The sequence below is a fragment of the Narcine bancroftii genome, chromosome 3 (genome assembly GCF_036971445.1).
Source record: "Narcine bancroftii isolate sNarBan1 chromosome 3, sNarBan1.hap1, whole genome shotgun sequence".
Classification (NCBI taxonomy): domain Eukaryota; kingdom Metazoa; phylum Chordata; class Chondrichthyes; order Torpediniformes; family Narcinidae; genus Narcine; species Narcine bancroftii.
Genome location: NC_091471.1, coordinates 184,257,993 through 184,284,399, shown reverse-complemented (window position 1 = coordinate 184,284,399; position 26,407 = coordinate 184,257,993). Strand labels below are relative to the sequence as shown.

At 40.9% G+C, this 26,407-nt stretch overlaps 1 protein-coding gene across 4 annotated transcripts in view; it reads left to right on the top strand.

The window, feature by feature from the left end:
• Positions 1-26,407, top strand: part of arhgap24 (Rho GTPase activating protein 24) — a 573,751-nt gene that overhangs the window by 37,548 nt on the left and 509,796 nt on the right. The window contains exon 1 of one of the 4 annotated variants that reach the window (XM_069926055.1): positions 1,817-1,903. The exons of the other annotated variants lie outside the window; for them this stretch is intronic. The gene's annotated coding sequence lies outside the window, so the exon portion shown is untranslated. Of the gene's footprint in view, positions 1-1,816; positions 1,904-26,407 lie in introns of those variants that run through there. 4 annotated transcript variants of the gene reach the window in all.

Genomic DNA, 26,407 nt, shown 5'->3' with positions numbered 1-26,407 from the left:
CCATTTCATTTGACACATTGTTGTCTGGAAATTTAATTTGGTATCTACTTTATTTTCAGTATTATGTGAAATGTGGATAACAAACAATTTCTGGGTTGTGTTGTGACTCAAGAATTTTGACGTATTTTGGGGTGTGACGCAACCTTGCATGTTGGCTGTAATTTCTGCATTCGTCATGACATTTCCCCATTCTATGTTCCTGATGGAGCAATGCAGGAGGAATTAGTTCAGGTTGTCTCGGGAATACCTGTCATTGGGCATTCCTGGGATAACCAGTTCATCGCAGAATGCATTGGATTCCTAGTAGGCAAGTCTCAATTCCAAGATCTGCTCTCCTCTGCACTTCTTCCTCCCACTTTCCAGTCCTCGCATTTAAACCCTGAGGTACATTTACATATCGGCATGCCCTGTGTGCCACTTGCAGGGTGGGGCCCTCCCAATATCTAAGTCACTATTCCAACAAAGATTCTCCATTTCACTTGAGTGCCCTGAAGCGCCACTTCAGCACCTCACTGGGCTGCTCCAGGCCAGCATCTCATCATGCCGCTTCAGGGCAGCAGCTGCTTTGGGGCTGTTCCGGCACCACCTTGTGGTGGCGGTGGCTCAATGCAGGATCAACGGGCATAATGGCCATCTTCCTTACCCATAATCCCCCACACAATGCCAGTGCCAGGGAAACGCAGAGCGGTTCCAGCTGCATGGTGGATTATGGGTAAGCAAGATGGCCATTTTGCCCATTGATCCCGCATTGAGCTGCCCAAGTGCCCATGAAGGCTGAAGTGGCCTGATGAGATGCAGGAGCAGCTTGGTGAGGTGCTGACCTGGAACATTTGGAATTGTCAGCCAGGAATGGCAGGTAATAAATGCAAGACTTGGGTTGCTTCATTGTGGACTGGAACCTGGAGCGTCCTGCATCTTGATGACTGGGAATAATAAATCTCAATGTGGTGTGGCGTGGTTTGCAATCAAGGGTTCTGTTAGTGGGGGGGGGGGTGAGTGAAGGGGGGGCCCTTTACTAAAGCTCAGCCTCGGGGGCCGTGTGGGAGTTAAATCACTGGTTCACTTCTAATAAATTACAACTCAACGTATGAAATTTACAAGGATATGTCAAACAGCACGGTTAGTGTAGCAGCTAGTGCCAGCCCAATTTTGTTGTGAAAATCGCCCAGCACTCAACTTGTGTGTGGTTTTTAACAGGGTGGGGAGGGAGGGTGCAATTTCAGTGTTTGCCATAGGAGCTATTACCTAGATATGTTTACAAAGCTAACCCAATCTTCTGTTCTTTGCTTTCCTGCCTGAATTGTCCTGTTCTTTCTGCTTTGTGTGGGGTTTTTTTGTTGACACCATAGCCTTTACAGAATTATGTATAAATAAAAGCATCAATATGCACATCAGGACAATGCCCAGGCTGATGTTCAAATACATATTTTGACTAATTACACGGGATTAAATAACTCAAAGCAGCAGTATAGAAGTCTTTGATGTATATTCTGATTGTGTGACTGTTGACTTGTGCAGATAAATTGGTTAACTGATTACTTTAGCCAGATAATCATAACCAGATGACCTCTAGATTGCAGAACCTTCACCTCAATCCCCTTGCCACCTCTTGCAGTTGCTGGTGTTGGCCGTGATTTGTTTACATTTACCCACATCGAGTCTTACGTCCCAATTTGTTGCAATTTGATCTTGACTCATCTGGGACTCGTACAGTCATATATACACGTACTCACCTTAACAGGACAAATCCAATCAGTTGCTTGCAATCTTCTAATGACATGCATTGCTTCTGCATACAGCCAAGCCCTTCTCAGTAGTTTAACCTTGCTCATTCTGTTTGCTCTTTAGCACCCAACACCTTTTCTGTGCACCATCTTTCAGAAGCATGCAGACTGCTAGTTTTGTAAGTAACTGGATGAGGGGGGCGGGGGGTGGTGGGATTAACCTAAGTGGGGTGCCACGGTAAACATAGTGGTTAGTGCAATGCTGTTGCATCACCAGTGGTCAGGACCGGGGTTTGAACACTGCGCTGTCTGCAAGGAGTTTCTATGTTCTCCCGTCGTTTTCTTCTGGCTTCCTCCCACCTTTCAAAACATACAGGCGGTTAATTGGGTGGCACGGTCTTATGGGCCAAAAGGGCCTGTTACTATGTTGTATTCTAAATTAAATAAAAAATTAAATTAACCCAGCTGTGAGGAAACAGAACAAAAGCCTGAGAGCTGTTCTACAATTGGCACATCGTAATTCAGAACTTGGGCTACTGTTGCAGCTTCGCAAACGTTGGTCGGACTTGCACTAGAAACAGTACTGAGAGGGTAGGAAGTATTGTGTGGTGAAGCCAAGATTGCATTTTCATATGTCACAGCTGTGCGATGAGTGGCCCTTAGTAGCTCATTTAAAGCAGCCATTCTTAATAGGGACTGTATGCCCCACCCCCAGAGACTACAACACATTTAAGGGGGCATGGAGGAAACCAACACAAGTGCTTCACAGGGAAGCAGGCCCTTGCACTTTGAGCAGAGGCCTACGTTTGGAGAGGGGGGAGCATAGCCAAAAATAGATTGAGAATGGCTAATTTAAAGAACCTTTTGTTTGGGGAGTTGGAAATAAAAGCCAGACTTTCCACTGCACCAACTTCAAAATGGGTAAATTTTTAAAATCATCCTGATCTGCAATTGGGCATGGAAATGAGGGCTGTGAAAATTTAAAAAAAAACTGCAGGTGCTGGAACTTCAGAATAAGATTAAACACTGACAGAGATGCTCAGGAAACTGAAAAGGGAAAAAGGATGAACACTTTGGCTCTAAAGCCCATCATCAGTTATTAAAGAGACAAAACTAGTTATTTATCTGTTTGAGAGATTATTAAAACAAAAGGAATATCTTTCAAGGTGAGCCCAAATGTGTTGTTAAATGGAGTTCTTACCAACACAATGTGCATCTTGGCCTTTGCTGGCTGAATTTCAGGCATTGACAAAGGTTGTCCAATAATGGAACAATTATGTAGAGAATAATAAATGATTCTGATAGTCCACTTTGGGAAAAGGCCGAGTACCAACCTTTAATATTTGGGTAACTGGCTACAAACAAAGGAGAAATTTCACCCAAAAATGGGAGAGTGGTCATCAGATGATTGTAGTTATTACAAGTATGTGAGAATCATGGCCTTAAATTCTTCCACCAAGGTTCATGGTTCCTTTTATTGACACATTTTAATGCATTAAAAATAAAACATACATGATATACTTGAACTTTTTGCCTGCTGTAAGAGTCATCATTAGTATTGCCTGACACCCCTTACAGTAGGAGAGAAAGAAAAATCAAAAGCGACTCCATTCAGAGTCACTGAGTGCCCGTGGTTTCTTCAGGTGCACAGACTTCTGTTCATCAGCAACCTGAGCTCTAGATCCAAACCTACGATATGATCAGGAAGCCTTCAGCTCCTGAGGCCCTTATGGCTCTCAGACCCTTTTTAAAATTCTTTATTTAAAATCACATAACATGACATATTAATACAGACATAGTGTAATTTTATATATATAAACCCAATCTTCTTTCTTTGGCTTGGCTTTGCGGACGAAGATTTATGGAGGGGTAAATGTCCACGTCAGCTGCAGGCTCGTTTGTGGCTGACAAGTCCGATGCGGGACAGGCAGACGCGGTTGCAGGGGAACATTGGTTGGTTGGGGTTGGGTGTTGGGTTTTTCCTCCTTTGTCTTTTGTCAGTGAGGTGCGCTCTGCGGTCTTCTTCAAAGGAGGTTGCTGCCTGCCGAACTGTGAGGCGCCAAGATGCACGGTTTGAGGCGTTATCAGCCCACTGGCGGTGGTCAATGTGGCAGGCACCAAGAGATTTCTTTAGGCAGTCCTTGTACCTCTTCTATGGTGTACCTCTGTCACGGTGGCCAGTGGAGAGCTCGCCATATAACACGATCTTGGGAAGGCGATGGTCCTCCATTCTGGAGACGTGACCTTCCCAGCGCAGTTGGATCTTCAGCAGCGTGGATTCGATGCTGTTGGCCTCTGCCATCTTGAGTACTTCGATGTTAGGGATGAAGTCGCTCCAATGAATGTTGAGGATGGAGCGGAGACAACCACCCTACTAATACCCTCCCTCCTCCCTTCCCCACCTACAAAGAAAGAAAAAGGAGATAATCATCTACTACAATCACTTTTAAACTATTTGGCTACAGGAACGGAAGCACCTATTGGAGCGGACCGAGAGATCAAATTCTAACACCAATAGTTTTCAAACAAGGGCTCCAAACTTTCGTAAAGAAAGGATATTTATCTCTTAAATTATATGTAATCTTTTCTAAAGGAATACAGGCCTTCATTTCATTGTCATCTTTTCATACCTAAAACCGAGTCAGATTTCCATGTAATAGGTAAACACTTAGAAAAAGCCAGAGATAAATGCAAACATTCAATTTGATACATAGTCAACCTTAATCTTAAAGCTATCGACTTAATATCTTCTAATAAGAACAACAATGGATCAAAAGGTAAATTCACTTTTAATATCTGTTCCAAAACGATTTAATTTGCAACCAAAAACTTTTAATCTTAGGACAGATCCATGTCGAGTGAAGAAAAGTACCTACTTCTTGGCCACACCTAAAACATAAATCTGAAGAACTAAGTTGAAAATTTTTCATTTTATGCGGTCAAGTACAATTGGTGTATATATTTTAAAAAATTGCACCACCTTGAATCCTGGCTCTGATGCCTGGTTCCTTCAGCCAGTCTCCAGCAGCCTTTGTGGGTTCCCAATCCTCAAGTTGCCTGCTTGAACCTTGATGAAGAGGTTGGTAGCACAATCTGCCTGCATGGAGTTTGCATGTTCTTCTTGTGACCATGTGGGTTTCCTCTGGGTATTCCAGTTCCCTCCCATGTCAGAGATTGATAGGTTTTTGATTAGCCAGGGCATCAAAGGTAATGGGAGTGGGACAGTGGGGTTGAGTGCGGGGGGGGGGGGGGGTGGGGGTGGGAGGAGAGAAAGAATCAGCTCATGATTAAATGGTGGGGCAGACTTGGTAGGCTGAATAGCATATTTCTGCTCCTTTTTATGGAGGAGATGGGTTAATTGAAAATGACTGCTGCTAATATGCAGGTGAATGCTAGAATATGGGTAGAGTTAATAGATTGTGGGGAAGAATAGATTAATGCAAGGTTAGTGCAAATGAGTTGGTGCAGACTCAATGGACTTAAGGGTCTGTTTCTGCTCTTAAGGGTCTGTTGTCTCTCGATGGCTGTGATAAATAAGGTTTGAAATTGGAGTGAGCTGAAAAATGCCTTAATTGGAGAGTTGTGGCATCTCTTGAAGCCATTTAAACAAGTCTCATTTGTATCTGTGGCTTGCTCTGCAATGACTGGAACCTATGGAAAATGACCTTTATGCTAGATTTTGATCTATTTGCCCAATGCCTGGAGCCTTGCAAATAAGAGAATATAAAGTGGGAAGCTTTTCAAAAATCTGGTGCAGACCTCCCTTTGCAGTTCTGATTTACTTCACTTATTCAGGGACTTTAAAATGTCTAGACCAATTTGGGTGAATGTGTAGTCCTAGAATGAGCTAAGATGGAGTTTTTTTTTCAATTTAGTCATTCAGCACGGTAACAGGACCTTCCAGCCCACAAGACCGTGCCACTCAATTAACTCAGAACCTCTACACGTTTTGAAGGGTGGGAGGAAACCAGAGCCCCCGGGGCAAACCCATGCAGATACGAGGAGAACGTACAAATTCCTTTCACAGCACAGGATTCAAATCTGGGTTACTGATGTTGTAATTGCGTTGCTTGAACTGTGCCACCCATTTTATCTTGACATTATTGATGTCAGTCCATATTAATTGCAGTAACAGGAAAATCTTTGTTTAAGTTGAAGATGTGTATTGCTATTAACTTTCTGAATAAAGTCATCCATGATTTTAAAAAAATTAAAATACTATCAATGGCTTTTCAGGATTTTTAAAAAAAGGTTTAATATTTCCTCTGCCTGAATTTTGAAGCTGGTTTGTCACAGATCTCATTAGAAACTGCCCACATTCCTCAAGCTTTTGGAGTTTGTACGTTCTCCGCGTGTTTGTGTGGGTTTTCCCCTGGGGTTCTGGGTTTCTCCCACCATTCAAACTACACGGGGGGGGGGGGGGGTGGGGGGGGTGTTGTAGTTTAATTGGGTGTAAATTGGGTGGCAAGGAATGGCCTGTTCCAATGCTGTATGTCTAAATTAAAAAATACCTTTCCAATATTGTCTTCTGCTGCAATCACAGAGGGACTACAATTGGTCCAGAAAATTAGACAAATGGACAAATTCTGATCAGACTTGTAGGGAGAGGGTGGAAGGCTGGTAAGAAGTGTATACAAAAACATTGTATGCAAATTTTTACAAATTGCATAAAAACTTTAATTCATTATCCTTTGGAAAAAGAAATTAAGAACATTGTTGAAACTTGGAAATGTATTAAAATATTTCTAATTCAGCAAGCCTTTAAATAGATTTTTAAAAAGTTACAAAGTTTTTTTTTTAAAATGTACTAGTTAAAATCTGTTCACAGTATGTTTCAGTCTTCCTTGTTGATCCATTTCCATTAAAATCATTTGCCACAATGGGACCAAATCCTTTGGCATTGCCAAAACTGGCATTAAATCTTCAAGAGGGTTGCATAATTAGTCACCGATTAACCGAGAATTGACCCTGCCTCATTGGTCTTCATGTTAGTTAAGCTCAATAAACCTCATTATTGAGAGTTTTTATTAACCACACATATGTGGAAGTCCAGAAGTCATTCCCAATGAATACTGATGATTTCACTGTCATCACTGCTACACTTAGGGCAATTATTGTCATTACATTGACAGGCTGATGAAGGAACCTGACTTTTGATCTGTATATCTAGCCTTCACTCTGACAGTAAGGCGATGCGTGCCGACGTCTCCACAGCTTAGTTTAGCTTCAGCCGCACAGCTGCATCGTACATCAGTTTGCCTGCAGTGTACTGATGCAGTGTGTTGCATTAAGCTTTGATGAGCCATGCTGTCTGCAGTTCAAATAATACAATGTGTAACATCAGCTGCAAAAGACTGGCCTGCATTACCTGTGATTCTGTCTGATGCATCGGTGCTGATGTCAACATTGAGCAGAAAATGAATCCTTAGCACATTTTGGAAATGAAATTTCAGCCAAATCTGAGTCTTTAGGACCATTCCATGCCTCGTGTTGTACGTCAATTAAGAATAGCAAAATGTTGGATGATGTTGCCTTCTACTCAAAAGCTCTCATCAACGTGCATTATGACCTCTATCAATTAGTGTGTCAATAAAAGACTTGAATTGTGTGATGTAGCAGTCTCATGAAGTTCATTGTGATTTATTTTTTTCCCCCTAAACCTTCAGTCCCAGTTTGTTCTGCTGGTAGCCGGAAATATATTGACATTTTAGTATTGCAATGGGCTGGAAGCTGTAGCTTTGGGGAAGAAATTAAATGCAAGAGCAGTGCCTGCAATTGATTTAAATTCAATTTAAATCAACAGCCTTAATATAATGAGGGTTGGAATAATCCTGATCATGCCTACTTCTCACAAGACATGCAATTCTATCCTCTGCTTTTGTAATGAAGTCATTGCCCCTGACGATGCTTGAAATGGTGTGAAAGCCTTGAGGACAATTCATTACTTCAATCTCACTGACTGGTGGCTGGAGATTAATTTTGAGATTCATATAGCATGAATGGCATATGACAGCATCAGGTGGAATTGTATGTGCCAATCATAACTAATTGCTTCAAGAATAATCTCCTCTGAAACTTTCCTGCCCTTGCTTATTTCTTTGTGGGTAGGATAACTTCAGAGAGCTATTGGCTTGGTTTGCCTGGTGATGTTGCAGTGTCTCATGCTGTGAGGTGGCAAATTTGGGAATGCCTTGAGCAGAGAGTTCAGAATCTCTGTGGTACTTCCTGTGAGGTGCAAGATGAAGGTGGCAAACATTAAAAAACCTTTTTTTCCCCAGTACACTAACTGTTTACATTTTTTTTAGTTTAAAAAAAATGAAAATTCCAATATTATGAAAGTTCTAGATAATTTTAGGCCAAACTTCTTGTGATCTTGTCAAATCTGTAAACCTGAAAATTGGGAACATTTTGGAATTCGCTGGTGGCCAATACAAAATGATAACGAGTGAGAATACAAAATCTTCGGCAGAAAGTATAATATAAAATGTAAGCATTCTCTGAGAATGTAAACAAGAGGAGTTGAGCAAAAGTAAACATGAATCTTTGTTGGGTGAGGCATGATAATTATAATGGCCTTACAGTATATCATTGAGATGAAACAAATATTTTATCTGTTTTTGTGAATCATTTCTGAAATGGTGGAATCACAAGAAAGTGTAGCGTTCGCTGATCTTAAGTATTCTTAAGATGACAGTGCTCTCCTTAACAACTACAGGTGATGATACTGTCACAGAAGACTGTGATTTTTGTGTGGCAGGCTACTTCAAGTCAAGTTTATTGTCATCTGATTACACAAGTACAACCTGACAATAAAACATTCTCCAGTCCTTGGTGCAAAACATGCAGACACACAACCAGAATGTCCACAGGACATTCAGTGTCACCCTTGTTGATCTGAGCCTTGCGTTTATTTGACAATATTTCCTGAACCAGATGGGTTTTCATGACCCTCGGGTAATTTTTTATGACCCCATAACTGGAGCTTGCTTTAATTAACTTCCTGTTTCATTAAATTGGCTAATTCAATTTCAATTTAATAGCTTCCATTTTTCCAGTGAAAGACTTAAAATAAAATTAATTGGGAGCTAAGGGTTTAATAAAGATAAGGAACTTAATTTTTAATGTCAGTAATAATCAGAGAATCAAAAGGGATTGATTGGTGACAAGGCCTGATGGTTAATAACCTGGCTGCAGAAATGGTGGATGCCCAATTGTAGGTTCCCTGGAGTCGTCTCAAAAGTAGCAAGTGTAACAAAAATATCTAAGAATGGAGGGAGAAAATAGAGAATTGATTCTTAGTTGATGCAATGTCAGTTGTCTAAATGATACACAGATCCAGTCATCTGTGCTAAACCTGCTGTTTAATGGTACCAGTGTATTGTACTGCAATTCTGAAGCTCAAATCAATTTTACAAAATGGATCTGAATTTTTGTGATGGGCTCTTAAAATGTTCACTCTTCTCAAGAGAGGATGGATTTTGAGGACTGGATCAGGGCAGTTAGAAAGTCATGTTGCAGAGAATTTATGAAAGGAAAATTGCAGGACAAATTGAGCAGTTTCCTGAGAGTGCACATATCAGGGTAAAAAGGAGAGAGTCAATGGATGAAATATATCTGCATTATTACAAGGTATTTGGTGAAGCACACACAAAAGTGTGTTACTGTGATGATACACCACTAGCCTACTGCAGGGGGGCGATCTCTGTAACTGCAGGAAGATCACTGGAGGACAAACCACACCTGGCTGGCTGTCAATCAGCCGACCTGAATAGACCTAACTCCACCTGGCCGGTTATCAATCAACTGCCCAGGATATAATCCTGGACTGGCCCCTCCTGAGGCAGTCACTCGGGAGCCACCAGTACAGTTACCACTGTAGCAGAGACTTTTAACTGAATAAAGTCTGTTGTACAGTGTTTCTCGAGTTTTGTGTCTGCTCACTGCTGCTGCCATGTGTCACAGTTACAAAACATGTTGTTACCATAGTCACAGAGCCATGCAACACAGAAACAGTCCCTTTTGCTCAACTGTTCATGCTGATGAAGTTGTGGTTAAGCATTACTTTCGATAAATGATGTGTCAAAGAAAAGAAAGCAGAAATTAGGAAGAAGCAGGCAATTTCATCTGCGCAAATTGTTGGAGATGGTGAAGCTCAAGAAATAGCACTGAACTTTTGCTATCCATAATGGTGTTTTGAATGAAGGACACAGTGCAGTGCAGCCAGAGTTGGTGACAGTACCAATTGAATTAGGCTGGAAGGTGGATGAGGAACAGCCATGATCATACAAGATGGTGGAGTAGGTCCAGGGGACATTATTACTCAAGCTTGAAATATTGGTTATGTATTTCTACCTTTTCTATATAAAATTAAAGGTCTCTGTTTGACCTGCTGAGCATTTTCTGTTTTTATTTACATTATGACTCATTCCTGGTTCCATGTTCTATGTTATGAAACAGTCTTGGATCAATGGAAGAATGCTGAATCAGCAAAATGGACCAGCTGATGGTTTTACAAGGACTGCTTTGTCTGCCACCATTGCTTGCACTTTATTCAGCAATTTATCTAGAATTCTGGCTTCCATTTTCTTTAGCCACTACCTCTTGTTTAGTTTGAATTACTGCTTGTATTTCAAAGAGAAAGTGTACTTGTGTTTCCCTACAGAGTTGTATTAGAGGTGCAATGGATGGTTTTACATTCTCATACAACCTGGGGTGGGTAGAGCCAGAAATCATAGTTGGATACAACTGGGAGGCACAGTTGGCTTAGCAGCTAGTGCAATGCCTTTAGAGTGCCAGCAATTGGGACTGGGGTTTGAATCCCATGTTGTCTGTAAGGAGTTTGTACGTTCTCCCCGTGTCTGCGTGGATTTTCCCCAGGGGCTCTGGTTTTCTCCTGCTGTTCGAAATGTAGCGGGGGTCTAGGTTAATTGGGTGTAAATTGGGCAGCTTGGACTTGTGGGCCAAAAAGGCCTGTTACTGTGCTATATGGCTAAATTTTTTTAAAATTAAAAATTTAAAGAGCCTTCAGTGTAAACTCCACCCCCAGCCCTCAAACGTGAGTGAGTTTGTGTGAACAGAAAACCATTAATACCCTCAGAATCGCTGTCTGTGGGTTCGCCTCCAGTGTTCCTGCAGCCTTTGCAGCCGCACAGACTCGTATTTGATTCATTGGCAACCCAAGCTCCAGATCCAAACCTCCCACATGAACAGGAAGCCTTCAGTGCCTGAGGCCTTTCAGGAGCCCTCCTTGCCCTCACCACCTTCTCGAATCCTGGCTTCGATACATACTTCCCACAGGCCAGCTCTAGCAGCCTGTATTCCATGCCGATCCCGCGATAGCATGCCACCTGCTGCTTGTTTAAGTCCCTCAGCTGCTGAGTCTTTCTCTTGTCTGCTGCCAGCGCCACTGTCCTGTAGGTTCGTCTTCTCTGCTTCTTCTCCACAGGGGGTGTTCTCCCCATTTCTGCTGCAGTACACCGGTCCACTGCTCCCCTGGAGCCTGCAACCCCTCGTGGCTGCTGCCGAGCGCAGGCGCCGCCATCCTGGGAACAGACCTCTGTTGTTGCAGGATTTTAGAGATATTGCGTGCCGTGGGCTCTTGTGCTGCAAGCTCCTGTTACTGTGGTGCATCTCTAAATTTAAAAAAATGAACATCCGTGGCTCTTATCATTACTCTGTAGTTGCTGCTGTAGTATGTAAATCCCCTTATTGAAGTGGTCTGATGTCATGCTTCTGACCCTCTTCAAATGAACAGGCCACTTTTTCACATTCAGGAATGAATGTGCCCTTCCCAATGAGTACCTGATGATCATAATCTGAATCAGAATTCATTGTTGTGAACATGTTGTGAACAGTACTGTTTTGTGGCAGGATTACTATAAAATTTCATTTAAAAAAAGAAATAAAATAGTGCAAAGAAAGTGAGGCAGTGTCTGTAGTTTATTATTCATTCAGAAATCTGATGGTGGTGGGGAAGAAGCTGTTCTTGTGCTGCTGGGTGTTCATCCCCAGATTCCTGTATCTCCACCTAGCAGTGAGAAGAGGGCATGACCTGGGTCGTCACAGTCTTTGAGGCTGTTTTCTTCAGACACCGCCTCTTGTAGATGTTTTCGATGGAGTGAAGACTGATGCCCCTGATGGCACTGGCCAAGTTCACAACTCTCTGTAGTCTTTTCTGGTCCTGGGCATTGGCACCTCCATACCAGATAGTGATGCAACCAGTCAGAATGCTCTCCATGGTACACCTGTAGAAATTTGCAAGAGTCTTTGGTGACATTGCAAATTTAATCAAACTCCTGAACTGCCTTCAGAATTGCATTGACATGGAGGCCCCAGGATTGGTCTTCAGATAAGTTGAATTTGAAGTTATTAACCCTTTCCACTGCTGACCCCCTCTGTGAGGACTGGTTCGTGTTCTCCTGATTTTTTTTCTCTCTCCCCTCCAAGTTCACAATCATCTCCTTTGTTTTGCTAACATTGAGTGCAAGGTTGTTGTTGTGGCACCACTCAACGAGTTGATCTAATCCCCTCTTGTATGATTCCTCATTGCTGTATGGTTCTGCTGACAACAGTGATTTTATTGGCAAATGTGTAGATGTCAATTGAATTGTACCTAGCCACACAGTCATGAGTTTAGAGAGAGTGGTGAGTAGGCTAAGCATGCATCCTTGAACTGCGTCTGCTGATCGTCAGCAATCGTGCCGCTCTCTGCTCCTGTTCAGGAATTTGAACTGTCCCAAGGATGTGATGCACTGCATGTTTGGAGCCATTGCTTCAATCCATTACTTCTTTGCTGAGATGCCAATGGAGGAATTGCTCCCTAGATAGCTTGCTGATTTGGTTTCTGATGAACTCTGCTATCCTTTTTTTAAAATATTTTGTTTATAATTTTTAAATCATATAAACATCAATTATAATATATTCATACAAAAAGTATATAATTGAATAACCCCTCCCTCATCCTCCCCACTAACACCCACCCACCTCCCCCTTCTACCCACTAAGAAAGAAGAAATGAGAACATCATTTAAGAAACATTGAAGTATTTAGCTGTGGAAACAGACACCCACTGTAGAGCTCATCGAAAGAACCAAAGACTTGTTGATCCAAACCAAGGCTTTTATTAGCAAAGACAGGAGCTCTTCACAGGTGGCCGACCAGTCTGGAATGATCTGACCTGGCTAGGGACACAACCCTTTAAGGCCCAGACAATAAGCGTGGCTTAGCTCTCAGCCAATCGCTGTAAGCACAGTCTAGATACAGTAGCTATATACACTATGTACATTGGTGATAGATCTGTACTATCACATTCACCCCTTCTTGGAGAACGGACCCTGGGAAAAAAAAAACGAGGGAGAGAATGAAAGGAAGGGGTAAGTCAAGGACTGTAGCGGTCAGGGGGTCTGACCATCCGGCATGACCGCCGTGGTGCCGGGATTTGGGTTCACAGGGGGCAGGGTAGCAGCAGCCGACAGGCCGTCAGTGGTGGTGTAGAAGGGCACTCTACTCACATCAGAACGAGGGGTCCAGTCCCTAGAGAACTCGGTGGACTTTAAGGCTGCATCCTCCATTGTGATTGCAATCTGGGCCACGTCCTCTAGTTTTTCTACCCCTTGCTCGAGCAAGCGCAGCCTCACTTCGTTCGATCGGAGCCCGGCCACATAGGCATCCCGGACGAGATCATTTGTGATCTCAGCAGCAGTTTTGTCCACACAGTTACCGTCCTTGCCCAATACCTTTAATACTTGTAAATATGCCCTGCTGGACTCACCAGGCTGTTGCTTCCTCGAAGCAAGCACGAGCCGGGCATGAACTCTGTTCACCGGTTGATTATAAAGTTCTTTCAGTACCTTTATGGCTGCGGTGTAAGTGGTCTCATCCTGGATGTTCTCGTAGACTCTCAAGGACACCATAGACAGTAACGCTGTTAGACGCTGGTTATCCTCCTCCACCTCAATGAGTCTCAGGAAGTTTTCAAAGTTCAGCAGCCAGAAGTTAAAGGCTTTGAAGGCTGTAGCTGACTGTGGGTCGATATCAAGTTTTTCTGGCCGAGTTAAACGCTCCATCCCTTTCAAAAAAAATTCTTTTTGCTAATAAAATTGTAGAGCTTGTCGAAAGGACCAAAGACTTGTTGATCCAAACCAAGGCTTTTATTAGCAAAGACAGGAGCTCTTCACAGGTGGCCGACCAGTCCGGAATGATCCGACTTGGCTAGGGACACAACCCTTTAATGCCCAGACAATAGACATGGTTTAGCTCTCAGCCAATCGCTGTAAGCACAGTCTAGATACAGTAACTATATACACTATGTACATTGGTGATAGATCTGTACTATCACACCCACTATAAAATATTGAGAGATTAATCTTCAAACCAAGAATTTTTAGGTATGGGCTCTATACTTTAAACAAAAAAATGATATTTATCCCTCAAATTATATGTTACCTTTTTTAAAGGAACACAAGATTTAATTTCAGTATGTCATCTTTGCTTTCGTAAAACTAAATCAGATTTCCAAGTAATGGCCAAACATTTTTTGACTTTAACCTTAGTCATACTATCCGTACATAAATTTCTTCAAACATTTTCATCTATCTTTCTATTTAAATCAGATTCCCATTTTATTCTCGATTTATGAACATTTAATTTAGACATTTTATTTTGTAATAACTTGTACATTTCAGAAACAAATTTGTTTGTTTCTTCTTTAGTAAGTAATAATTTCAAAGCAGATTGTCTAGTTAACTTTAAACTATGATCTAATTTTTCCAATAAAAAGGTTTTTACTTGATTATAGCAAAAAAAAGTATTACTAGGATCTTGAAATTTTTCCTTCATCCAATTAAAAGTTACAAACTTCCTTGCCTCAAAACAATCTTCAACATTTTAAATCTCCAGTTGATTCCATTATCTTCAAAAACTGACTGTAAAAGGAAAAAAAATCATTTTGATATAAAGGCATTTTCGCTGAAATCTTTGCTTTTCCAGCTATCTCATAATCAATTTTATTCCATATTTAAATTAAATGTTTCAATATTAGTTGGTCTCTACCAATTAACTATTTTGAATTCCAATTACAAATAAATTCTGACATACATTTTTCATCAATTTTATCTAACTCTATACTTGCCCAAATTGAAGGTTTATTTAAATCAAACATTCCATTAATAAACTTCAATTGTGCAGCTTTATAATCATTCTGAAAATATGGAAGTTGTAAACCACCTAATTCAAATTTTCAAGTTAATTTCTCCAAAGATACCCTATTCATTTTCCCTTTCCATAAAAAATTCCTTGCGATTGAATTAAGATCTTTAAAAAACATTTGAGTTATTGAACAAGGAATAGATTGAAAAAGGATATTGAATCCTTTGAAAAATATTAATTTTAATACAATTCACTCTATTTATTAAAGTAATAGATGTCATTTTATCTATTTAAATCATCTTTAATTTTATTAAATAATTTAACATAATTTAACATAATTTAACAGACAAATTATATAAATTTCTATCAATACTAATGACTAAATATTTAATCAGATTTTGTGTCCACTTAAATTGAGCAACTTCTTTACATCGATCATAATCTCATTCAACTAGTGGCATAATTTTACTTTTAACCCAATTAATTTTATAACCAGATATTTCCCCATAGTCTTGTAAATTTTGATGTAAAGAAATTAAAGAATTTTTAGGATCTGTTGTATAAATCAATACATCATCTACAAACAAACTAATCTTATATTCCTCCTTATTACCTTTAATTCCTTTTATACTAAAATCTTGCCTTGTCGATTGTACTAACGGTTCAATTGCCAAAACAAATAATGCAGGAGATAAAGGACAGTCTTGTCTAGCCAATCTAGTTAATGAAAAAGAAGAATAAACTTGTCTGTTAGTAACTACTCTAGCCAAAGGGTTTCTATATAAAGCTTTAATCCAATTTATTGGCCCAAATTTGAATTATTGGCCCAAATTGAAATTTTTGCAACACCTTAAATAAATAATTCCATTCAATATCAAAAGTCTTTTTGGCATCTAACAATAAAACTAATGCTAAATTTGATTTCTTCTGAGAATTATCAATTAGACTAATTAATTTAACTATTATTAGCAGAATATCTCTTTTTTAAACAAATCCCTATTGATCTAAATGAACCAACACTAGTAAATATTCATTTAATCTATCAGCCAAAACTTCAGCAACAATCTTATAATCAACATTTAATATCTATATAGGTCTATAAGATTCCGGTTTGATAAATCTTTATCTTTCTTGGGTATTGCTGTTATTATAGTGTTTGAAAAATATTCTGGTAATGAACAAGTTTCAGTCGCTTGTTTTAATACTTCCATTAATAATGCCATTAATAAGTCTTGAAATGTTTATAAAATTCAGACGTAAACTCATCTTTGCCAGGAGGTTTACCATTTTGCACAGAATTTTAAAGCCTTAATAATTTCAACATAAATGGAAAATCTAAATCCTTTCGAGTTTGATAATTCAAAGATGGAAATTGAGGCTTCTGTAAAAAAAAAGCATTAGTTTCTCCTTCATTATTTAATGATTGAGATGAATATAATTTAGTATAATACTCTTTTAAAAGAATCATTCATATTCTGTGGTTTTAGTAATTTTTGAATTTTTTTAACAGCATTAATAGTTCTTGATGCTTGCTCTATTTTCAATTGCCAAGCTAATACTTTAAGTGCTCATTCTCCTAATTCATAATATTTTTGTTTAGTTCTATCAATTAATTTCTCAGTCCTATATGTATGAATTAAATTATAATGCATCTTTCTATTTATCAATTCCAACCTCTTTTTTTTCAGATGGATCTTTTTGTTAGTTTTTTTTCTAAAATTACTATTTCCTTCTCTAATTTATTGACTTCTTTAAGATAATTTTTCTTAATTTTAGACGAATAACATTATTTGGCCTCTTAAATAAGCTTTTAATGCATCCCATAAAACAAATTTATCAACCAAATTAGTATTTGTATCTAAATATATCTGTATTTGATTCCTCATAGTCACAAAATTCTACATTTTTTAATAATGACAAATTAAATCTCCATCTATAAATTGGATCAATTCTATCAGAACTTAAGCATGACATCAATAATGGTGAACGATCTCATACAATTCTAGGTTTATATTGTTCATATTCAATTCTTCCTTGTAAATGAGCTGAGATTAAAAAGTAATCTATTCTAGAATAAGAATCAAACCGATAAATAATCTCTCTCTGTAGGATTTAAATTCCTCCAAATATCCACCAAATTTAAATCTTTCATTACCATCAATATTCTTTTAGCAGTTTTTGTTTTTGTTTCAGACTTTTTAGATTTATCTAAAAACTCTGCTCACTCCTTATTTCTTCATGTTTTAGCAGGTTACCTGCTGTGTGTGTGCACTCTCCACTATGTCCTTCATGCTGCAATCTTCCACAAATGCTCATCAAATGCACCTCATACAATCCTTTAAAGACCCACTGGGAGAGTCCGGTCTGTATATGTGACGAATTGAATGGAAGGGAAAAGAACTCAGTTCCAAAAGTACCAACCCCAGCAAGGATTATTAGAAGTGAGGTGGTAAAGTGGTGAGGGGATGGAAGAATAGTGTCATAGCCAAAACATACAAGCAGTTTCTGTATCTGTTGTCGACTCAGCTGTGCCAATCTGCATAGGCGAGAAGAGGAGCAGCATGAATGGTTGTCTTCTCCTGTTGGGTGGGGGGAGGGTGAGAGATGGGGTGGCGTTATTTGAGAGAACTGACAAGATGGATGAGAGACAGGGACCACCTTTGATGGGTGTGAAGCAGAGGGGAGGTGGATCTGGGTCAGAGTGGGCAGTGCACTGGAAGCTTCACTCCCAAGGGGCTACCCCAAACAATGTTCCCTCCAGGGAGATTACATGTCTCTTGAGTCACTGGCAGGTTGATGACCAAACTGCCTCAGTCCTGCAGACTTGAGTGGGCATTCCCTGCACTATCACCCCTCCAAAATGGTGATAGCTTCCCAGACAGTCTTACTGGCTGCCAGTCCCATCAAGGGCAAGACCACATCCTTGAGGTTAGGGTGGGGCTACCAAGGCAGAGATTACCCTGTCAATCTTGGGATGATTGCACCCATGGGCACCTCCATAGATGCTGGTAATGAGAGTCCATCCCCTGATTGCCTTTGTGCTACTGTCTTACTAGCCAGTCATTCTAGGAACATGCGCAACCTGATTCCACAGGGTAGTATCCTCATCAATTCCTTTGGGTGGCTCTGCAGGGAGTTGTTCACTATCTGATGTGTAGACAGGCTGACCAGGGCACTGGCCTCTAGATGGGAGAGGAGGATATGGGGGAAGCTCCCTCATCCCATAGCCAGAGCAGCCTTGCGACCATGTGCTTGCCTGGCTGCTGATGGTATGTCTCCCAGTCCAATTAACTCCTTGGTAGAGTAGTCCTGGGTCTTTATGACCTAGTAATAGCCACTCACCATCCATTCATTCCTTCCCCATTCTCAGCTACCTCCCTATTGGGGAAGGCTGGCAGGGGGATCCTCGTGGCAGGTTTGAGACCGTGTGGTCACAGGCCAGAGTTGCCGGGTCTTGGCAATGCAGGGAGGAGGTCGCATGTAATGGGACTTGGCCTCCTCATGGTCATCATCGTCCATCCACATGTCCCCAACCACATGTTGCCTTCTCCTCCTTGCATAATAACAGCCTTTGATGGGATTAACCTGTCTGTTAGATTGACAGGCTGCTAGCAGCTGCTGTGCTTTGACCAATCAGCAGGCTGCCACTTTGCAACCGGGCTGTGTCCAGTGCCTCCTTTAATGAGCCACGGTTGTACTTCAGAGACCCTATTTGCTCATCTTTCTGAGCATCCTTTAACTCCTGGGTGACACCTCAGTTGGGTTAACAACAACCATAGGGCTCTCCCATGACTGCCTCTGGCTTCAGGATATCCCAATTCCTCCAAGAGGGAGGCCAAGTGGTGCCCAATCTTCTCCCTGAAGGTCTAGCCTGTCAACTCAAGTCGACTGGCATCGTTATAGGCTGTCAGCCAAGCCGTTAGCTTGCTGAACCCCTGCCTATCATCTTTCCTTCTGGGGATCCAAACTTCTACCCCTGTCATTTCCCTGCCGTCACTGGTTGCCTTCTGTTGCCCCCGTTTGTGAGGAGGTACACTACTTCACATGCACCTGACAGGACGTGTCTAGCAGAGACTCTTTGAACACTGCAAATCAAGTTCATTGGGTTCACAGAGAAACTAGTCCAGACACAGGCTAAACAAAGGATGATCTTTATTGCATATTTGGGGAAATAGTAATAGGGAAGTCACAAAACAACACTTGTTGCTTTAAACAATGTAAGCTGTCACATTGGATACAGCGATCTCAGATACCAGTGGCTGTTTTCTCTTGCACGCACGTGCAGTAATATTCAGTAACTAGCACACTCTTACTATACAGGAACTTCAACACCTACTCCTGGTTTCCTGTCCAATGGGGTATGGCTCAATGCTAAATATTCCCACACAACACTATGCTACCACTCTTTGTAGTGCACACCTTACCAACAACTCCTCCAGCACATTCATTGTCAGGACCAAGGGGCAAAGAGAATGATGTACTGCATGTGGTTGGCTTTTAAAGTGCAGTAAGCTGGAGAGTCCAGCCCAGGTAATCAGTAAGTCATTTAAAGGGGCCATTGGTCAGGTGTGGACTAATGGATGTGTGGAATCCAATCTTGATTGTCAGGTGATGCGACTTCCAACTAGTTCTAGATAGAGAGGTCATGTGACCCTCCACAGTCCTGCCTGGTTTCAGATGGAGAGGTCACGTGACTATCTACAATCCAGATTACACAAGGCTACTGGCCACCATCCTGTCAACTTTCTACAGGAGCTCTATCAAGAGCATTCGAGCCTGCTGCATATCAGTGTGGTACATTTGCTATGGAATATTTGGATCAGAGGTCGATCCACAGGACCATAAGAGCAGCAGAGGATCACTGGGGTCTCCCTCCTCCCCATCAATGTGACTCAACGGGATCGTTGTCTGCCCCTCGCACAGCATCTTTCAGCTACTCCTGTCAGGAAAGAGATACAGGAGTATTAGAGCCAGCATCTCCAGGCTGAGAAAATGCTTCTTCCCACGAGCAGTGCAAATGCTGAACGAACGATGAACAGCTCATGCATAGTCTCTGAGACTACTATTTCTTCAACTATATTTATATTTTTATATATGAATCTTTGTGCTGAATGCATATCGTTTCTCTGTATGTGTGTTAGGTCTGGATGTGTGTTTGCACTGCTTTTGGTCTGAGAACCAAAGAATGCTGAGTTGTACTTATGCAATCAGATAATAATAAACTTGAACTGTAAACCCTCCAAGCATGAAATAATTCTATCATCTTTTCAAATGCCATATGTGGAGTACACGTGTGAGTGTGATTATGTGTAGTTAGGGATGAGGGAATGCTTCTGATTGTAAACATTGTTCATTTTTCTGAGTGACATGGCAGCATAGTCTTTCTGGCCCATCAGCCCTCCCAACCCAAATGCACCCAATTAACTTACTCTCCCCATATGTTTTGAGGGTGGGTGTAAACTGGAGGAAACCCATGCAGACATGGGGAGAATGTACAAAATCCTTATGAAGAGCACCGGATTCGAAGTTGCTGGCACCGTCATGGTGCTTGATCAGCTTTGCTCCATTGTTGAGGTCAAATTTGCCAGTACTGCTTGTGTATAGCTGTCCTACCTGGTCTGAAGGTACAGTGTGCCCAAATATCCTGCATTCTTGGGTCTCCTTACAAGTTGAACGCAGATTGACCTTTAAGATATCGGCTGCTATGCTACAGACGAATTTCAATTTTTTTCAAATGGTTTGCTTCCTGAAAAATTGGGGATTAGGATAAACAACTTCAAACTGAACACAAAGATAATTTCAGATTTGCTGCATCACGAAGGAAGTTGGAGAAATATTAAATTAACTTTTATGGAATTTAGCTAATTGCATAATGATACTGATATATAGCATTAATTCAACTCACCTAAAAATGTTTTTCTGCTAATTTTCATTTGTACATGGCATCTGATGCCTTTCCAGTCAGTGTCCAACAATAGTCGGCCAGCATTGAGGAACTCCAGTTGCCCCGATGTTGCTTTCCAATGGTCGCAGTGTCCTGGTGAAACCTTTCACAGTGGTCACCACTGGCTGCACCAAGATCAGCAGAGAAGAAGTCCAAGTGCGAATGCAGAAAATGAATTTTCAATGACATGTTACACTTCATGATTTTGTAATAAACTTAAAACATGACAGGAAGTCACAAAAAATGTAATATCTTTATGAAAAAAAACTGAATATGATAGGATAATTTTAAGGTGATTTCTGTGATCAGCAGCCCAAAATCCATAAAACACTCAAAAGTGTTCTGGAAACAAAATCTTATTTGTCCAGTGTTATCTCTCATGCTCCAATAGGTGCCTCCGAACCAAATTTTGATACAGAAAATAGGTGAAGAGGAAAAGCAAGAGTGTGTCAAACCACTGTATGTCTATATTTATCTGTTTGGGCACATCCATTGGCTGACTGTACCTCTCCCACAGACTCCTGAATAAAGGAGACTGTTCCACAGCCCCCCTCCTCAGTGCAGGACAGTCAAGAAGCACATAAAAGCTGATCAGTTTACTCAACTTCAGTCTATTGGAATCTTTGACGGTGCATCAAAGGGTATTGGTGCCTTTATTAACTCATCCAAGCAGAGTGAATGATCTTACTATGGCAGACTGGTGACCTGACATTGCAAATCAGAAATATTAAAATCTGGTGCTTCAATTTAGAGCTTGTCTTCACTTATTTAGTGATTATTTGTGAAACGCAATACCCAACAGCTGTATGTACACACTGCCAAATCTATTTCAGTGCAGCTTGCAAACCAAATTAAATTTTCTTCAAATAAGTTTTCTTTCTAAGTAAATTGAAACATATTTGTTCACAGTAACACTATTGAAAAGATGGTTAGGAATGAAAGTGAACATCTGAGTAAGGCTAAGTTATCATTAGGAGTTGAAAAGCTTGTCTGACACAGTGATTTAATGGGATTGGGCTTGAAGCGAGGATTGCTGTATTTACGCTGACATTTTTTTTCTGTTTAACAGTACACGGAGCCATGCTTTTGTAATACCAATTAAAAAATGACAGGCAAGTATTTAAATAGGATGAGATGGGAGGCTGATTGTTTGTTCTGTACCATAAATGTCCTTGTCATAAACACAATGAGAAGCTGATGAGTCTGATTCACAAGTCAAATGGATAAACTGTGACTCGTTAACTTAAAATACATTTATTTTGATTTATTTACAGCAGCTTAATACTTTCAAAGCCATGGAGCCATATTTCATGTGGTCTAAAGGCATGACTACTGGCTTGGCTTGTAAAGCCTCTCTTACCTAGCATTACTATGCATAAGACTATAAGATGTAGGAGCAGAAATAGGTTATTCAGCCCATCGAGTCTTCCCACTATTTAATCATGTGCTGATCCATTTTCTCACTCAGCCCCACTGCCTGGCCTTCTCCCCATAACCTTTTGATGTTCTGACTAGTCAAGAATCTGTCAATCACTCCCTTAAATTCACCCAAAAAATGTGGCCTCCACAACCACCTATGGCAACAAGTTCCACAGAATTACCACCCTCTGGCTGAAGCAGTTCCTCTGCATCTCTGTTCTAATCAGAAGCCCTTCAATCCAGGGATTACTGTGAATAGCCTAGTCTATCTTATGTATTTGTTGCCTCTTTTAATTTAATTCAGTTAGTGTCTATTGTAGTTTTTCTTTTCAAGTCCCTGTTCAGCTGCAGCAAGTAATGATTTTCGTGCAAATGTGCCTTGACAATCAACTAATTACCATTTTCATCTGTGCCTTTGCTCTGCCTTATGTACTAACATACTAGATTTGTTTCAGTTTTTTGGCTGAGGTTTGCAGGACGATTTAATTAGAAGTGGCGTGGGAGCATTTCTAAGAGGTGGGCATATAGTGGGAAGGAATGTCAACAATCCACATGAATCAGGTGGGGCAGCATGCAGCTAGACTGTTGATGTATTACCCATTCCAATTCTCAACCATTTATCTCTAAAACGTCTACTTAATTGCATAATTTGATGTATTACAATAATTAAGATCTATCATGTTAATAGACCTCTGGTGTCTTAACCAGGGTGACTGCTATTAAGATGTAGGAATATCAGCCTCTGAACGTCAAAGATAATGATGGTGGGGATGAGATAGGTTGCTCAGGGATGAGATTGTGGGTTGCTTCCCTGGGTCCTGTGAGAGAAGCATCACCCAGATTAACCATTCCAAAACTACTGACTATACAAGAAACACCATGGTGACATTGCCTTTGAATGTAACCTGACATCTTTTTCGCTCGCTGGCACTTTTTTTCTTCCTCAGACATTTAGATCCACAGTTGACCAGTGAATCATTGGATAGTTCTTGAAATTGTCTGGGTCTTTCATGAGAAGTGGTGTGAGAAAAGGAATGAGAATAGTGAACCAGACTCCTATAGCACCAAAGCAGGGAGTTGGGCAGACTATGTCCACGCTGTTCATCAAATACCCATGTACACTAATCCCATTTAGGCCTGGTAGGCTTCATCACAGTGTGATACAGTGGCTGCAGAGAAATGGATCAGAGGTCAATCTACAAGAGTGGATCACTGGAGTCTCTTTTCCCTCCTCATTTCCCCTTCAACGTGATCTACCATGATCATTGTCTTAAGAGGGCACACAAAATCACTATGGACCTCTTCCACCTTGCACACAGCATCTTTCAGCTGGTCCAGTCAGGAAAGAGGTAAAGGGAATATCAGACCTACCACCACCAGGCTGAGAACAGCTTCTTCCCGCAGTCAGTGAGAATGCTGTGACCAAAGAATCTACTCACACTAACTATCCGATACCCTCATATTTATTTACAATATTTATATACTTGTTGTGAACATGTATTGTTGTCCATATGTGTGCTCTCTGGTTTTGTGTGTCTGCTTGTTTTGCACAGAGGACAGTAGAATGCTGTTTCATTGGGTTATACTTGTGCAAACAAATGACAATAAACCTGACTTGAATTTTATCAGCACTTGGTTTGCAGTCTTCTATGCCTTGAAGATCCATAGCTCAGCCAGATGCTTTTTCAGTGCTGTAGAGTACCAGCCTTTATCAGGTTTTTGGGCAGTGTTTTGCAGATTGCAATCCCCCTTCAAGTGAAAATAGGCTTTCTTCAGACTCTTCTCACCCAGTTTAAAATTTTACCCTTTTTTTGTTTTCTCATTATGGAGAAAAAGTTTCCCTCTCTTTACCTCACCTATGCCCTTCATAATTTTATGAACCTCTTGCATAACCCCTTCAGCCTCCTTTGCTCTGAAAGGAAAACATATCCCACTGGTCCATTATCTCCTCATAACTGAAAGGTTGCGTCTCAGGCATCATCCTGGTGAATCTCCTCTGCACCCTCTCCATCAGAACCCTGTCCTTCCTATAGTGTGGCAATTCTCTTGCCTGACCAAAGTTATAAGTTTAAATTGATTTATTACATTATAACAGTTCAGTTCTTCTGTGAGCAGTCTACTAGTTTATCTCTAACATTGGTACAGCTATACAAAGGAGAAGGTCAAAAACAGAATTAGAGAATAGAGTTAAAATAAAACAGAGGATAAATTTGTACCAGTATGGTAGCTCTGTTGTGAGGTTCATTTAGGAGTCTGATGGCTGCAAGGAATGAACTTTCTTTAAACCTGTATGTGTGTGATATCTTGAGCAGCCTTCCTGATGGGAGGACAGAGAAGAGAGTTTGTCTGGGGTGTGAATTTTTCTGGATATTGGCCACCTTTTCTAGGCAGAGGGAGTTGGAGATGGAGTGCACAGACAGGAGGGAAGTTGGCATGATGTTCTGAGTTGAATTCACCACTTTCTGCTGCTTTTTCTCATCTTAAGCAGGTGATACGAAGACAGGTGGAGGAATGGGTAGTGTTGATGCAGAAGGATTGATTAGGAGTATCAGCAGAGAAGTGGCAGATGAAATACAATGTCAGGAAGTGTATGGTCATGCACATTGGTAGAGGACTATTTTCTAAAAGGGGAGAAAATTGAAAATCCCAATAAGTATAGGGATCTGGGAGCGTGTGAAGGATTGCTGAAGGTAACCTTGCATGGGTTGGTGAAGGCGGCAAATTCATTTTAAGAGGAATGGTATATAAGAGCAGGGATGTGATGTTGAGGTTTTATAAGTCACTTGGAGTATTGTGTGCAAATCTGGGTTCCTCATTTAAAAAATAATGTGCTAACGTTGGAAAGAGTTCAGAGGAGGATCAGAGATGATTCCAGGAATGAAAGTTTATTGTGTGAGGATCATTCGATAGCTCTTGGTCTGTGCTCATTGAAATTTTGGAGAATAGGGGTGGGGATAGGGTTCTCATTAAAATGCTGCGAATGTTTATAGGCATGGACAGAGTAGATGTAGAAAGGTTGTTTCCAATGGTGGGAGAGTCTAGGACAAGATGACTCAACTTCAGGATTGACAGGCATCCACTTAGAACAAGAGAGATTTCTTTAGCCAAAAGGTGGAAAATCTGTGGAATTTATTGCCACAGGCAGTTGTGGAGGCTGTCATTGGGTGTATTTAAAGAAGAGATTGATAATTCCTTGATTAGCCAGGGCATCAGCTGTTATGGGGAGAAGGCCAGGCAGTGGGGCTGAGGGGTAAAATGGATCAGCTCATGATTGAATGTTAGCTAGACTTTATGGGCTGAACAATCTATTTCTGCTCCTATATTTGTTGGCCTGGTCCTGTATCACACTTTTTCTAATAAACCTCCTTTGAAGAAGACTGCAGAGCCCACCTCACTGACAAAAGGCAAAGGAGGAAAAACCCAACACCCAACCCCAACCAACCAATTTTCCCCTGCAGCCGCTGCAACCGTGTCTGCCTGTCCCGCATCGGACTTGTCAGCCACAAACGAGCCTGCAGCTGACGTGGACTTTTACCCCCTCCATAAATCTTCGTCCGCGAAGCCAAGCCAAAGAAGAAATGCTAAGAGGTAAATACAATGAGCAATTTAGTTGTCTGTCTGTGTTCGGTTTGAGTGACTAAAAGTGAATTGTGGTTGCGAATTGTCAACGTTTCTTGCATTTTGCTCACAAATTTCCTTGATTTAGTCTGGGCAGAAATTAGTGTTGAACAGGCAGAATTACTTGGTGGTTGAGAGAGCTTCTGCTGGTAATCCAGTATGCTTCAGCACATTAAGTGGAGGATAATGTTTTACCAGCAATCTACAGAACCTGGGACAATACTGTTTTCATTAGGCATGACCTCCCACCAAGTTGCAGATGGTCTACCACAGTTTCAGAAAATCTGGGGGAGTTGACTCCTGCGTATTTCCTTTAAATATTTGAACATGTGGGGGTGCCTCCCATCGGAGGCAAGAATGAGAAAAGCTGGCAGAAAGATTCATATTGTGAATTAAAAAAATAGTAATAAAATAAAATTCCTTTGTCAGCCAAAAAAACCCCATAGTTAAACTCTTGGACATATATCCAGGCAGTAAATGGATGTTGCTCAATCTCTTCAATCTGAGCTCACACCAAGACACAAGAGAAACTTGTTCGTGAACTACTCTTTGCAGA